Source organism: Protopterus annectens, chromosome 7.part0 (genome assembly GCF_019279795.1).
Source record: "Protopterus annectens isolate FY-2018-M chromosome 7.part0, PAN1.0, whole genome shotgun sequence".
NCBI lineage: Eukaryota > Metazoa > Chordata > Ceratodontiformes > Protopteridae > Protopterus > Protopterus annectens.
In genome coordinates, this window is record NC_056739.1 from 1,612,952,863 (window position 1) to 1,612,967,643 (window position 14,781).

The window sequence follows — 14,781 nt, forward strand, 5'->3', positions numbered from 1 at the left end:
CGTTGCTGTGCAACATTCTATGGGTACATATCCTGTAGAGAGCATGTAGAGAGAGGTGTAGGTATCCTTGATGAATATGGATACATCCTCACCTTATGTGCTATGATTCAGGTTCTGATGCTGGAAGGTATGGAATGAGTAGTATCCTGGTAGTGCTGGTGTGCTGTCTGGAGCCTTGAACTAGGTTTCTGTTACTGCACAGATATCAATATCCTCCATAATGAGAAGTGCCTCGAGTGTGTGCATCTGGAGGCTGAGACTTCTGGCAATGAGTAGCATTTAGCTCACTTTGTGGTTATTTGTGTTGGTTATGGGGTTTGGTTTGTCCTGCGTGACCGGTGTTCCACACCTGAAGCCAGTGCCTCGTTAGTCCCATTTGACCATAAGCTAATTACCCTACATATCCACATTCTGGACCCACACCCCCATTAAGGAAACCATGTTAAAAAATGTCTCCAAAGCCAACTTCATGCCTCTTAAAACAGAAGTGCTGAACTGCAGGATACCCATGCAGATGGACAATACAGTTACGATTACTGAATCCTTCCCAATTGCACTTTATAAGCACTTACATGACTGCATGCATCATGCTATCCCAAACAGAACCAAGACGCTATCCTCCAAGAAAAGAAAGCCAATCTGGTGTTCCCCTACCATAAACAAACTGCACAACAGAAGGAAGAAAATGTTAGAAAAGAGGGTAAAATCCCATGAGTGGAGGAGCTCCATGGTCAACATCAGTAAGAAGCTGTGATCCCTGATAAAATCCTCCAAAGCTAGTTATGAAAACAAAATTTACACTGATTCTAAAGACAACCACAAAGCATTCTATAGCTATGTCAAGAATCTCAATGGCAACACTCAGTTCTGCTCTGAGTTACAGCACAATGGCACTAAATATACAGACCCAACTGATATTGCCAACATCCTGGCAGATAGGATCAGTGCTAACTTTACCCCCCTCTCACCCATGAAAGAGCACATTTCTATAATGGAAGACTGCAAAGTTGCTGTCATCATGGCTGCACAGGTAAAAAACACTCTCCAAATCCAGGAATGCAGCATCCATGGAACCAGATAACTTCCCAGGCTGTGTTCTACACAAACTACAGAACGAACAGGCACCACACCGACGTACCATGTTCAGTCATAGCCTCACCTCAGGCTTTGTGCCTGCTGAATGGTGCACAGTGACAGTTATCCCACTGCACAGGGGTGGAGACACCATAGACCCCAGGAACTAGCACCCCATTAGCCTGATGAGCCTGCTCTGCAAGGCCATGGAATGTATCATCATATAACTTATAAAAAAAGACATCGGTAATCTCCAAACTCTGGACCACAACCATGTTGGGTTTGTAAAATGCAGATCATGTCTCCTAAACTTGATAGACATCATTGAAGCAGTCATCAGAACCGTAGACAAGGGTAAGGTAGTTCACACAGGCTATGTAGATCTTGCCATGGCTTTCAACACCATCCCCCACTCGGGAATTATAGATAAACCCACTAAACTAGGTATAAATTGCTATCTCACAAGATGGGTTGCCAACTGGCTCACTGACAGAACACACACTGTGAAAGTAACAGATTCCAAGTACGACTTTGGACCAGTGACAAATGCAGTACCATAGGGTTCAGTCCTGGGTCCTGTCCTGTTTGCTATCTACTTCCCTGAAGTAAACTTTAACATGGAAGGTCTGTGGCTAATGAAGTTTCCAGATGACTGCAAACTAGGAGCCATAATTGAAACTACTAAAGAGGTGGACATCCTACAAAAGGGCCTCACTAAGACAGATGCCTGGTGTCAAAGCCATGGCCTCAAGCTCAATACCAAAAAGTGCATTGTCATCCACTTTGGTAAAAACTCTGTAGCCATGAACTACAACATAGGTGGTAGTATACTTAACACTGAAAATGTGATAAGAGACCTTCAGTCACAGGTGGACAGTGGACACACCTGTGATAATCACATCCCCACAGTAGTCAGGAAATCCTTCTATGTGGCACACCTCATCACAAAAGGTGTCTCATGCAGAATAGAAGAGGACATTGCTCCCCTCTACTCATCACTCACTAGATCCATAATAGAGTACAACGCCTCTTTTGCTATGTACCTCACAAGACATCTACAACAACTGGAAAGCCTGCAGAAATACCTCACAAAGAGCATTAGCAGCCTGAAATACATGCCATGCACAGACCATCTCAAAATGTTCCAGCTGTACTGTCTCGCATATCACCTACTCAGAGGTGATCTCTGCCTAACATACAAAGCTATGTCAAACACAGAGCTGTTGGATATGCTCCATGTAAAACACTCACAATCCCTCTGATCTTCAGCCCCAAAACCCAGAGTGAAATACAAAAGGAAGGAGTGTATCCATTTACCTTATGGATACCCACACCTTCAGGTTAGTGGTACAGCATGAGGCCCTGGAGACCATGCAAGTGCAACTAACATTGGGCAAAGCTACTTATCAGATTGTAGCCTGCTACAGATCACCTACCTTGTCTCAGGAACCTCAATCAGTATTCCTGAGAACAGTGGAAAATATAAAGGTCCTACCAAACACCATTATATGAGGAGATTACAATTACCCAAACATTGACTGGGAGAATTACTCGTGTACAACGTCCTTTGCCCAATGCTTCCTAGAGTTTAAAAACTCAAACGCCCTGGAACAGCTGGTCACCATGCCCACTAGAGGTGACAACATACTGGACCTGATCATCACCAACATGGGGTACCAGTGTTCCACAACAGAGATGAACCCCTCGCTGGTAATATCAGATCATAAAGTAATCACACTGGACATCCACCTGCTGCCCCCCCCCCCCCCGTCAAGGAAACCACTGTGAAGAAATTTTCAAAAGCAAACTGCACACTTCTCAAGACCAAAGTGGAAAGTTCCGAAGCCCCCTTGCTATAGGATAATGCTATACAATCTGCAGAATCATGTACAAGTGCATTCTATGAGCATCTACAGGGATGCATGGATCGAGACATCCCAAATAAAACCAAGACGCACTCCTCCAAAAATAAGAAACCAATCTGGTGGTCATTGCCCATAAATAAGCTATACAACAGAAGGAGGAAACAAACACATAATAGAGCAAACTTCACAAAAGTAAAGGCATCACTGATCATTATTAGGAAGAAACAATGATCGCTCATGAAATAATCCAAGGACAGTCTCTAAAGACAAATTGCCAAGGAATGTAAGAATAACAACCACAAAGCCTTTGTTAGCTATACCAAACATTTAGGTGGCAACTCTCAAATATGCTGTCAGCTACTGCAAAATGGCAAAAAATACACTGAGCTAACTGACATTGCCCACATCCTGGCGGACAAATTCAGTGCAAACCCCCCCCCCCCATCATCCCAAAAGGGCCTGTGTCCAACCCAGAAGAATGCAGATCCCCAGACTTCATGGACATGCTGGTAAAAACAGCCCTCTCCAAAGCTAAGAACACAGCATCAGTGGGACTGGATGGTGTCCCAGGCTGTGTCTTACACCAGCCCCAAAAGGAACTACACCCTCACCTACATTCACTGTCCAGACTCAACCTTACCACAGGCTATGTACCCAAAGAATGGCATACAGCAACAGTCATTCAGCTCCACAAAGCTGGTGCCACAACAGAACCTGGAAACTATTGCCCTATAGGCCTACTCAGCCTGGTCTGCAAAGCTATGAGGCAAATTATCATGGAACCCATAAACAGAGACATTGGGAATCTCTAGACACTGGACTCTACCCAACTTTGGTTTGTTAAAGGCAGATCCTGCCTCCTAAACCTAGTTGACTTCTTTGAAACAGTTACCAAGGACACAGATGGAGGTGAAAGTAGTCCACACAGCCCACCTGGACCTCACTAAGGCCTTTGACACCATTCCCCACTCTGGCATCATGGACAAGCTTACCAGCTTGAACATTAACACCTATGTCACAGGATGGGTAGCCAATTGGCTCACAGATCAAACACACATGTTCAGAGTTGCAGGTGCCATGTCCGACTCTAAACCAGTCACAAATGGCATCCCACAGGTCTTGGTCCTGGGACCCCACCTGTTCAGTAGATACTGCTCAGAGGTACAGGCAAGCACGGGAGGAGTATGGCTGAACAAGTTTGCAGATTACTGCTAACTGTGGTCCATAATCAACTCTAGGGCTGACACAGACTTCCTCCAGAAGGGTCTTACAGAGACAGATACCTGGTGTCAAAACAATGCCCTCAAGCAGAATGCCAAAAAATGCAGTCATCCCCTTTGGATAAAACAAACTGCACACAAATTACCACAGGTGGTCATCCAGTATGTATGGAGAATGTAATTATGGCCCTGGGGACCCAGGTAGACAGTAAACTCTCCTTTGATGATCACATTGCCAAAGTGTTTAGAAATTCCTTCTACGTAGCCTACCTAATGTAACCTACTTTGTCTAGTCTGATGATGTCACCATCCTACAAATATACCTGTGGAAAAGAGAACTCCCAGTAATGTGTATAGTGTGTTGTGTAAATGTGTACTGCTGTAGTATCATAAAGTAGTTAGGTAGGGGTTTTAATCCTGCACTTGACAACTGTATGAGAGTGTGTGTGTCTCCTTGGAGAGGAGCAACCTTTTTGGAGACTACTAAAACAACTTAAAAGTGGTATACTTATCTTTGTTAAGTCTGATGATATCACCATCCTACAAATATACCTGTGGAATGGAGAGCTCCCAGTAATGTGTATAGCATGTTGTGTTAATGCGTACTGCTCTTGTATCATGAAGTAGTTAGGTAGGGGTTTGAATCCTGCACTTGGTGACTGTGTGCGTGCTCCATGTGTGTGACACTGTTGGTCAATGTGATGTGGGTTTTGCTTTTACTACTGTATGACATATCACAATGACAACAGTATGTGCATTACACGTCAGGTAGCTGTGTGGCAAATACATATACATACATGTGACCTCAATTATTTCATAGGTGGGAACCCTGCTTTCTCCATGAACACATCTGTTATCTTTGCCAGAGTGTGCTGCCACTTTTCAGACCTTAGGTCACATCTGTATGATTATGACAAGCCTAGCCACTGCAGTGATCCCTGGCCTACGTTGTCTGTTTTACATACACTCATTACGGTTTTTATTGAATAGTGTGAGTGAGGGTTTATGCCTGAGGTATATTTGAAAACCTGTTCAAAAGCAGCAAAGTCTGTCAAAGATGGCTATTTATTATAGGTGTGCAACAAATTTGTGGATATGCATGCAGACCCCTTATTGCTTATGTGATCTACAGAGGGATTTCCAAAACCTTTTGGAAATGTGATTATCAAAGGAGAGATGACATAACATATGGCTCTATGTATACATCAGTACCTGTTCAACATTTTGGGGGCTACTACCTATGTGGTACTCTGGGGATACTATGTTTTGTAAAAGTGGATGACTATGCTTTATTTGGCTTATAGCTTTACAGCATGGGTTTGACACCAGGTATCTGTCTGTATGATACCCTTTTGGAGGATGTGTGTGTCATCTGGAGGATGCATTATAGCCCACAGTATGCATTGCCAAACATGGCCAGACATATCCCTACTGTGTTTGCTTGTACCTAAGAAAGCTATATGCCAAAGAGGAGGGGTCCCAGGACTGAGTGCAGGTGAATACCACTGGTTACTGGCATAGAATAACACTTGAAGGCTGCAACTGTTACTGTGTGTCCTACATCTCTGTGTCAGTTGTCAGGACATCATCTAACAATTGTTTATGGCCAGGCTGTTGAGGTTATGTATACTACCAGAATGCAAATCAATGACAGGTAGTAACAGTATCACCCACAGCACAGTGTCAAAACCGTGTCATACACACTTCTACTCAAGTTCCAAAATGTGTGTAGTACAATGCATACTGGCCACCAATAGAAACTATGGAGTGTTAACACAGTCTAATACAGGGCATGTCACCCTGCCTATGTGTCCAATATGCACGTACATACAGACAGTGCACCTCAACCATGTTCACAAATGTACACCTGAAAATTTGTGCTGCACACATCTTACACTTACTGTCCACTCTCTAACACATGCTGACAAAACTACACACGTCAGCCAAGTGGCACATGGGCAGACAATACACAATTGGAATAAACACTGCTGTAAACAATACTGCATTGATAATTATAGCTTTAATGCATCATGCCTGCTCAGCTACACCTTCAAGGATATCATTACACCTTACTGCTGACAACATGCTAACATTGCTATTCTGTTATAAAGTCACCCTGTGCATCAGCACCATGTTAGCCTGTTCCTGCATCAATGTTACAGATGACAGTAGGTGGCACAGGTTTCATCATATGCACAGGGTGTGTTGTTGGTTTGCCAGAGGCCTACATTGAGCCATACAATCAACATGTGTGTGTGAGTGTGTGTGTGAGGGCCAAGAGTACTGTTATGGGCCAATGTGGACGTAATGTGTGCAGGTATGTGTTTGACCTAGGTGTCTGGTTTGTGTGTGTGTGTCTGCATGCACACATTTCCACCATGTGGCTGCCCTATATGAGGATTTGTGGGACAGCTACAGACTGTACCTGGCAGGCTTTACAGATCACCATCTCTGGCCATGGATACGGGACCTGTGCCTGGCAGGGGTGCTACAGACAGTATCAGGTACTAATCCAGACTGGGTACTATCCACAGAGGTTGACATATGTACACTGGATCCAGGTCCCTGCTGGGACTGGCCAGAGTCACGTGCACGTGGTCTTCTAGGACGGTCTATGGACAGCCCGCCCCCAACATTGCTGGCGCTGGTACTGGCACTACGGGAGTGGCTATGACTTGACTGACGTCCACGGCGACTGCCAGCTGATGATGTTGCTGGCATATGTCCACATCGACATCTCAACTGTCCCGCACTGTCCTGACACATGGACATGACATTGTGGAGGACATCTAATGTCTTACCTCAACATCTATCAATGACCTCAGTGTAATTACAGATGGCACCTGCTAGGTCATGGATACTGTAATTTAAAGAGGTGTTATGAGCTCTCTGTGCCCTTAGTCCCTGTCTGGTGTACCGCTCCATACGTGCCTGTGCCTCCATGACTGCCTGAAACATGCGTGTGGTCGTAAGAGTTGTGGCACATCTGCCAGGGGCATGATGACCAGCAGTGCTCTGATGAGAACCCCTGGACATCTGCCTATGTGGTACTGTTCCAGACATCTGGCTATGACTGCTGTGTCCTGATGCATGTGCCATAGATACCAAACTGTCCTGGCCATTGCAGACTGAACACTGCCCTCTGCTAAGGGCACTGGTGATGATGGATGTACAGGCAGTATGACTGTGTACATGGATGGGGTGGAGACTTGTGTAATGCCAATTGGTGGCCCAACAACAGACCCTGACAAACATGCCTGTGCCTCATCACACCTATCCTCATTATCACTATTTGTGTCAGTGACATCAGGTTCCCACTAAACCAGCCCAACCTCAGCACCTGTGAGATTAAAACAGGAAACACGCTATAAGACCTGTACATGATGTCAGAACACATGAATACATGAACACATGCACACGTGCACACATGAACACATGCACACATGCACACATGCACACATGAACACATGAACACGTGAACACATGCACACATGAACACATGCACACATGAACACATGCACACATGCACACATGAACATATGAACACATGAACACATGTACACATGAGCATAAATACACTCCTCACTAAAGCAGACCCACACACACACACACACACACACACACACACACACACACACACACACACACACACACACACACACCACCAGCAATCTCAGAACATATTCAATAGCAGTTGATAGTGGGGTACAGTATCACAAGCCAAACAGTCATATCACACATGTCAGCATGCAGGACATGTGTTGCTCAACAGCATGCAGTGCGAGTGTAGACAGTCCTTGTTACTAACAGTATACATGGCTTTGATGCATGTGTCTTGTTCGGTGATTGGCCTCCCCCTGGAATGCAATGTATACATGGACACAACATTGCTGTGCAAGTATTAAAAACTCTTTAATGTACTGTGCACCATCACTCACAAGTATACATACCATGGTTGGTTGTGTATCTGTGTGTCACATAGATATCCAATTCTGATTAGAGCCTCTGTGTCTTTAGCAAATAATTGTGGACACAGTTTTAGCTCATGTATGATGTGTATACACACAAGATCAGTGGTGCATGTATAACTGATGGAATACCATTGGTCCACATAGCCAATGTACAGTAGTTATGGTGAGTGTAGATCATATTGTGGACATGCCAGTGTCATCCATGACATTGCATGCTAAAACACAACTGCATATTTAAACATCACACATACCCAATGTGTGTCATATGACCTAGCCACTCAATAGCATTACAAGACATACATGTGTCAGTTGTGCAAATTGTGAATGGTATGCATATTGTTTATAGGTGCATATGTTTGCACACACACACACCATTGAGGTGTATAGCAATGAAAGCTATGTGTAGTTCTGTGGTTACAATAACTGGATGGGGTGTAGTACCATAAGCCATCATCATGAAGCATCATGTGGTCACTCAAGGCTACAAATGTGTCCCAAACCAGAACCTATTATGCTGTACCAGAACTGCACTACCATGGCTACATTCACCATTTCACAGCCAGTTGTTACATGAGTTTGTAAGGAGGCCAATAAGGAGCATTGCCTAACATGAATGTGTTGTGTGTTGCAGAGTGTTTCACTGCCCCATGATAGGCCTCTACCACTCAGGTATATTATGTGTATTGTGTGGATGACATTTGGGATACTGGAGTGTGACTTTACAGAGGGTTTGTGAATACTTCATGTGTAGCATGTTAACATGTTCTGTGTATGACATAGTTGTGTATGTTGTGTGCATGTGTATCGACTCTGCCTATCCAATAGTCACTACAGTGTAGCCACATTTGTTTGAGATGGTCTGCATATTGCATGTGTTTGAGGTAGCTAATCACATTACTGAAATGTGCATAGTCTCACAGCAAACATGCACAGCATGCATTATGCGTAGGTGTGTTACATGTGTACATGGCCTACACCTTAACTATCACATGCACTTTTTATTTGCAATAATAAATGTAGAACACACTCACCAGCATGTGTCCACTGCCTTGCTGTCACACCAGAGAGACCTGCATGGATATGAGACAGTTTGTCAGTGGTGACAACTGTGGCATTGCTACTGTGGGTTTGCAGTCTTACAGTAGTACAACAGTTTACATTCAGAGGCCTACAGATTATGCTCCAAATGATCAGTATTGCACAACAACAGGCTCCACATCTTCTAACTACACAGTACACATCTCACATATGCATGATCTACCAATAGAGATAACAGTAGTCTACAGATATGCCATGTTACCTGCATGCTCCATGTGTTCTTGCTGGGTGGCTCCAACCTCCATCAAGGTAAATTTCTGCTGTTGTTGTTGTTGGGCAGGTGCCACCAGGCTCAGGAGCAACTCCTCCACTCTGGTGAGGGGGGGATGGATGTTAACCCCACCACCTGTTGCAAGCTGTTGTCTACGGACATCAGAAGCATGCTGCTCGACATGTCTAAGTAAACAGTGATGGCGTACCTGCTCATATGTCTGGTTATGCATGCCTATGTCATTTACCCTCCGGACAACATCTTGCCACAGTGCAGTACGCTCATGCTGGTCTTGGCTGGTTCTCGAGAATAGTAGGCTGTAGTGCTGAATCAGACAGCTGGTAATAATGTCATCCTCAGCACTACTGTAGCTAGGATTATGATGGTGGGCCAATATCCCTGGAAGACAAAGAAAAAAATATGTCTGAGCAAGTCATATGGCACACTTAACATTATACAGTACAGATATCACTGAACTGCCATATATAGCAACCTATTAGCTGACTGAGATTAAACACTTTCAATACCACTTATCAGTGCTCACCCCACAACTGCTTGAAAGTGCCTGGCACACTCTATATAATAAACCATGTTCTGCACAGTAACAAAATAAAATCACTATATAAGACTATACAACAGTACATGGCACACTGTATGCTACACAATGCACCACCTAGCCACAGAAGGTATAGATCAAGCGAATGCATAAAGAAATATGTCATCCATCGCAATGTTTGTAAAGTCCAGTTACAGTATTACCATTATACCACACAACTTGTTGATGGCAAACCCATGGCCAAAGTATGTTCACAATTGTGGATATAGGTGGCATACTGCTGTAGTAAACTATAAATGTTGCTAGATACACAGTTATATCTTGTAACACACATATGACAGAGGACATGTTACGGGCATACCCACACACACACATCAGACATAATTACAAGACACAAAGGTATGGCAACCCAGATAAGCTTTACATGTGTACCATGCAGTACTGTGTGTCAGTACTTACAAAACCTTAAGCCTGAGGAATGTAATCCGTGAGGACTACAGGGACCAAACAAAACAGTGGTTCCAAGCAATGTGGACATACACCATACTTTGCTGTTTAGGCCTACAGCTTCAAGTAGTACTACAGTTCATACAGGATTTAGATTCAGCATCAGTAACAATCAATAAGCATACATGTAGTCCTTTAGCCTCCACTGACACACCCCAGTTAACACCAAGGGACTACAACAGACTGTATGCCATAGTGCTTTATCTGCCTAGCAACAGCATACACAGCTTTTGCTGGGATCAAAGCAAGGACACATAATACCATGACAGAAAAAGTTTCCCACTAAGCTATCCCACAAATACACATCTTTGACACATTCACCAACACATCGACCATCACACTCAGTCAACTTTACATAGAATCTACTGCAACAAATAGATGTGGGTGTGTATGACTATATATGACTCTCTCTCTCTATATATACATACATATATATATATATATATATATATATATATATATATATATATATATATACACATACACATCCATTGGTGTACATATACATATAGGCACATATACAGTCCACCTTTAATGGTGGGAATATCAATTATACAAAGGATGTGAGGTATACAGTAATGTAATAATATCGCACAGTCTTTTGAGAAATACATTGAACGTGTTCTCAGCCCAGGTAGCTTTAGCAGGCCTCACTGGCTGCAACATTGAAAACTGAACAAAACACACACAGTGTTTAACCGCCACATGTCATATACCAGCACTGTATGCTGTCTTGTTTGTCACACACTAAAACCTACATACAAATACGCACATAACAACCTTCACCAACATATATATGTCCACCCTTCACAAACAGCTGCAATATGTCCCTTGCTCTATGCACATATACAGATGTTAATATATATGACACATCTATATCTCCCCGTATGCGTGTGACATACACACACAAGGTCCACACTGTTGTAAGTCTCTGGACCTCACAGCTGAACTGTTGGGCCTTGCTGCAATATAAACAGGTGTCACATGTGAACACACAGTAACATTAGAGGGGGTATATATAGCTACAAATGCTAGATTAGCATACTAGCCTGGTACAGCAGTTGCCAATGCTAAGCTAAACTTTAATATGACTATCATGCATGTGTTAATCTGTCACAACCATGTTTATATAAATGTTTGCACTAATTCCCCAAACAGCCATTGTCCACACTACTGTACAGAACACAGATAACATGGATCAGATGTTTGACATTTAATGCTGAGCTACATATTTCACAGTTATGTCCCACTGCACACAGCTACACACTGAATTGTCCATGGCAGTAGTTAAGCAGGACATCTGTGCATAGATACATACTGCTGCCACATATGAATGGTTCACATTATGTAGAGTACTCTTCAAAAACATCTACTACATGCCAGTAAATACATATCTGTTACATACCTTTCCTTTGTATGAGTTGTTATTATTTATTTTCCGTTTTCCTTTTGCTTTTCACTGTCTCTCTCTCTCTCTCTCTCTCTCTCTCTCTCTCTCTCTCTCTCTCTCAGTCTCTGCAATAGAGTGATTGAGTTTGTGGGCAGCAATTACAGCCTGCTTTTATAGGTATTTGCACATGTGCATGTGATGGCCTCTGCACCAATTGGTGGCCACCATTTGCTAATTGCATGCAGCCTACTGTGTGGTAATTGCAGTAATCACTGTCATAACAACCCAATGCTATAAATTGCTAACCCAGGTAGGTGTAGCCCTTTCAGCTTTCCAAAATGGGGATCATGCTTGTTTGTTGTGGACATCGTTGTTTAAGTCAGAAGGTTGGTATAGTTCTTATATCTGAAGCCAGGGGTGTAGCCAGTTATCTGAATGTTGTACTCAGACCTGAATGTTGCTGCTTCCAGTACACACTTGTCAGTGTAGAATTGTACTCACCCCTCCAAATGCTATCACAAGATACATGGGAGTATGCACTTTCTTTTCTAATTATACAATTAACTGCCATACAAAAGTAGTTATTGAGATGTATTCTTTTGGCACATGAACTGTTTGTGAACTGCTATACTGTGAATATTAATTTACTCACTTCTGAACAGTTTGTGTTTTTTTAGTGTTGACATTAGCACAGGCTGCTCAAGAAAACTGGACAAATGTCAGTACTGAGTATGCCTACCTACATCCTTGGTAGACCTTGAACACACAGGTATATTGTACATTTGGGTAGGGGTGCAGAAGTACAGAGAGCATTATGTATTATTGTGTGAATTTTATCTTGCTGGACGTAAAGGGTTGCTGTGTACCTATTAGTTTATCAAGGCAAGTAGTCTGTCTGCGTAGCTCCCAACTGTGGACCTATCCAGATGGTACCCAGAGGTTAGCCTGTTATTCTTTGTCTGTGTACCACACTGGTCTTTTCAGCACTGGAACAATGGCATTGTCACAGTTGGTTGCTACCAGTACATGGCTACATCCTTTGGTATTTCAGTGTTGTACTCCTACATAAGGGTATGCTTCTGGAACTCCTTCCAAAGCTATTTCCACAGTGTGTAACAGCAGAAAAGCTGATATGCCTGTGTGTTTCTGCCTCTGCCATGCCTCTCAAACACGTGGGTACATATTTGAACAGACTCAGGGAATAGTAGGGAAAAGTAAGGTACACCTTTAAAATATTAGCAACATTAAGTTGAGACTTTGAGAGAACCAGAGCATATGGATTAATACACCTTTTCTGAAGTACAAGCAGTGTCTAACTCTTACTTATTGTCATTATTCATTAAGTGTAATTCCCCACCTTTCTGCCTAACGTCAGTACTTTTCAGAGGGATTCAGAGGGACACAGCTACAATTTGTTTCAAAATCAGGGACATCCCTGAAAATTAGTCACAGTTGGGAAGTATGGCCTCTGCCCTAATTAGATATGCCAGTGTTTGTCCTGCTATGATACTGTGTGGGGGTTGTAAAGTGCTGCTGTAACATTATTTCCTGCTAGAATGGCTGGTTCTCTTATCACAGGCATGTAATGCAATTCCACAACAACTGCTGGTAAAGATCCACAGAACAAGATTTGTGTTATGGCATTCCTATTTTTCCTTTACATTCACTCATTCTGATGCATGATATATTGTTGTATGTCTACCGTGGCTTAGTGGTACTTCATGCAGTCTATTGTGTACAAGGTCCGGGGTTCGAGACTGACAGAGATGTTTTATTTTCTTGCTGAGCAGAACAAGGGCCCTGACATACAGAGTGACTAAGGCACTTTTAAGCAGTTGTAAGCGGGTTTGCATGGGTTTGCGCAATGCTTAGCAATGCTTAGCTAAGCACACACAAGCGCACACAGGCACACACTCGTGAAAACCCGCTAACTACTGCTTAATAGTGCTTACTCCCATTAACCCCCATGCTCATTTCTTTGAAAGAAAAGAAAATGGTGAGATAGGAAAGTGGTGAAATAGGGGCACAAAGCGGGAAAGGCAGTAGGGAAAACAGCTCGGGATGTGCAGGACGAGTGTAGGGAAAGTCCATAGCTGCCCATTTCTTTAACAGCAACAGCTGTGCATATGCAATAAATTTGGAGGGAAATATGAAACCTTCAACCTCTTTGAGAGGGGTGAGGACAACTAAGTATGTTGTACTGCCAATTAAATATCAGTTTATGTGTCCAGCGGACATGTGTGCAAAATGGGCAGCTATGTATGGGGTGTAATTTGTTTTTGGGAGCAGATTGCCCTTTTTTTGTTTTCAGGTGAGAGTGGAATGTGGATTAGGGGAAGTAGGTATATTTGGGGAGGTAAGTTGGGGAGGTAAACAGACAAGACAAACAAGATGTATACAGGGGAGGAATATGACACATGTGGTGGGTGAACACCATTGACGGGGAAGGATATTTGGAAATCGCAAGCCCATGAGCCCACAGATGGCAATAGTGGAACTGAGATCCCCACCCATGGGCAGTCACCACTGCACCTTCACAGCCCAGAGGGTGGCTGTGCTGGGGGCTGCGTAGGAGGGGCAGGCTCACCCGTGAGTCGCGCCACTTGTGCCTAAAGCTGGTGTACAGGATCAGCGACAGAATGCTCGATCTCCCTACGCACCACAGCCCGGACCATTTGGAGGGTGATAGGTGGCCCTCCTCCACCCACGCTTGCATGGGGCAGACGAGCCCCATCCCCTGTAGTGCTTCCACCTGAAGGTGACACAGGGCCAACGGAGGAGGAGGTCCCAGGCTTGGCACCGAACCTGCTGGTGCCAGGTGCCATCGCCAGCTGAGGTGGGACAGGTGGGTCCGCTGGGACCGGCCTTCCCATACGTTCTATGTTTAGG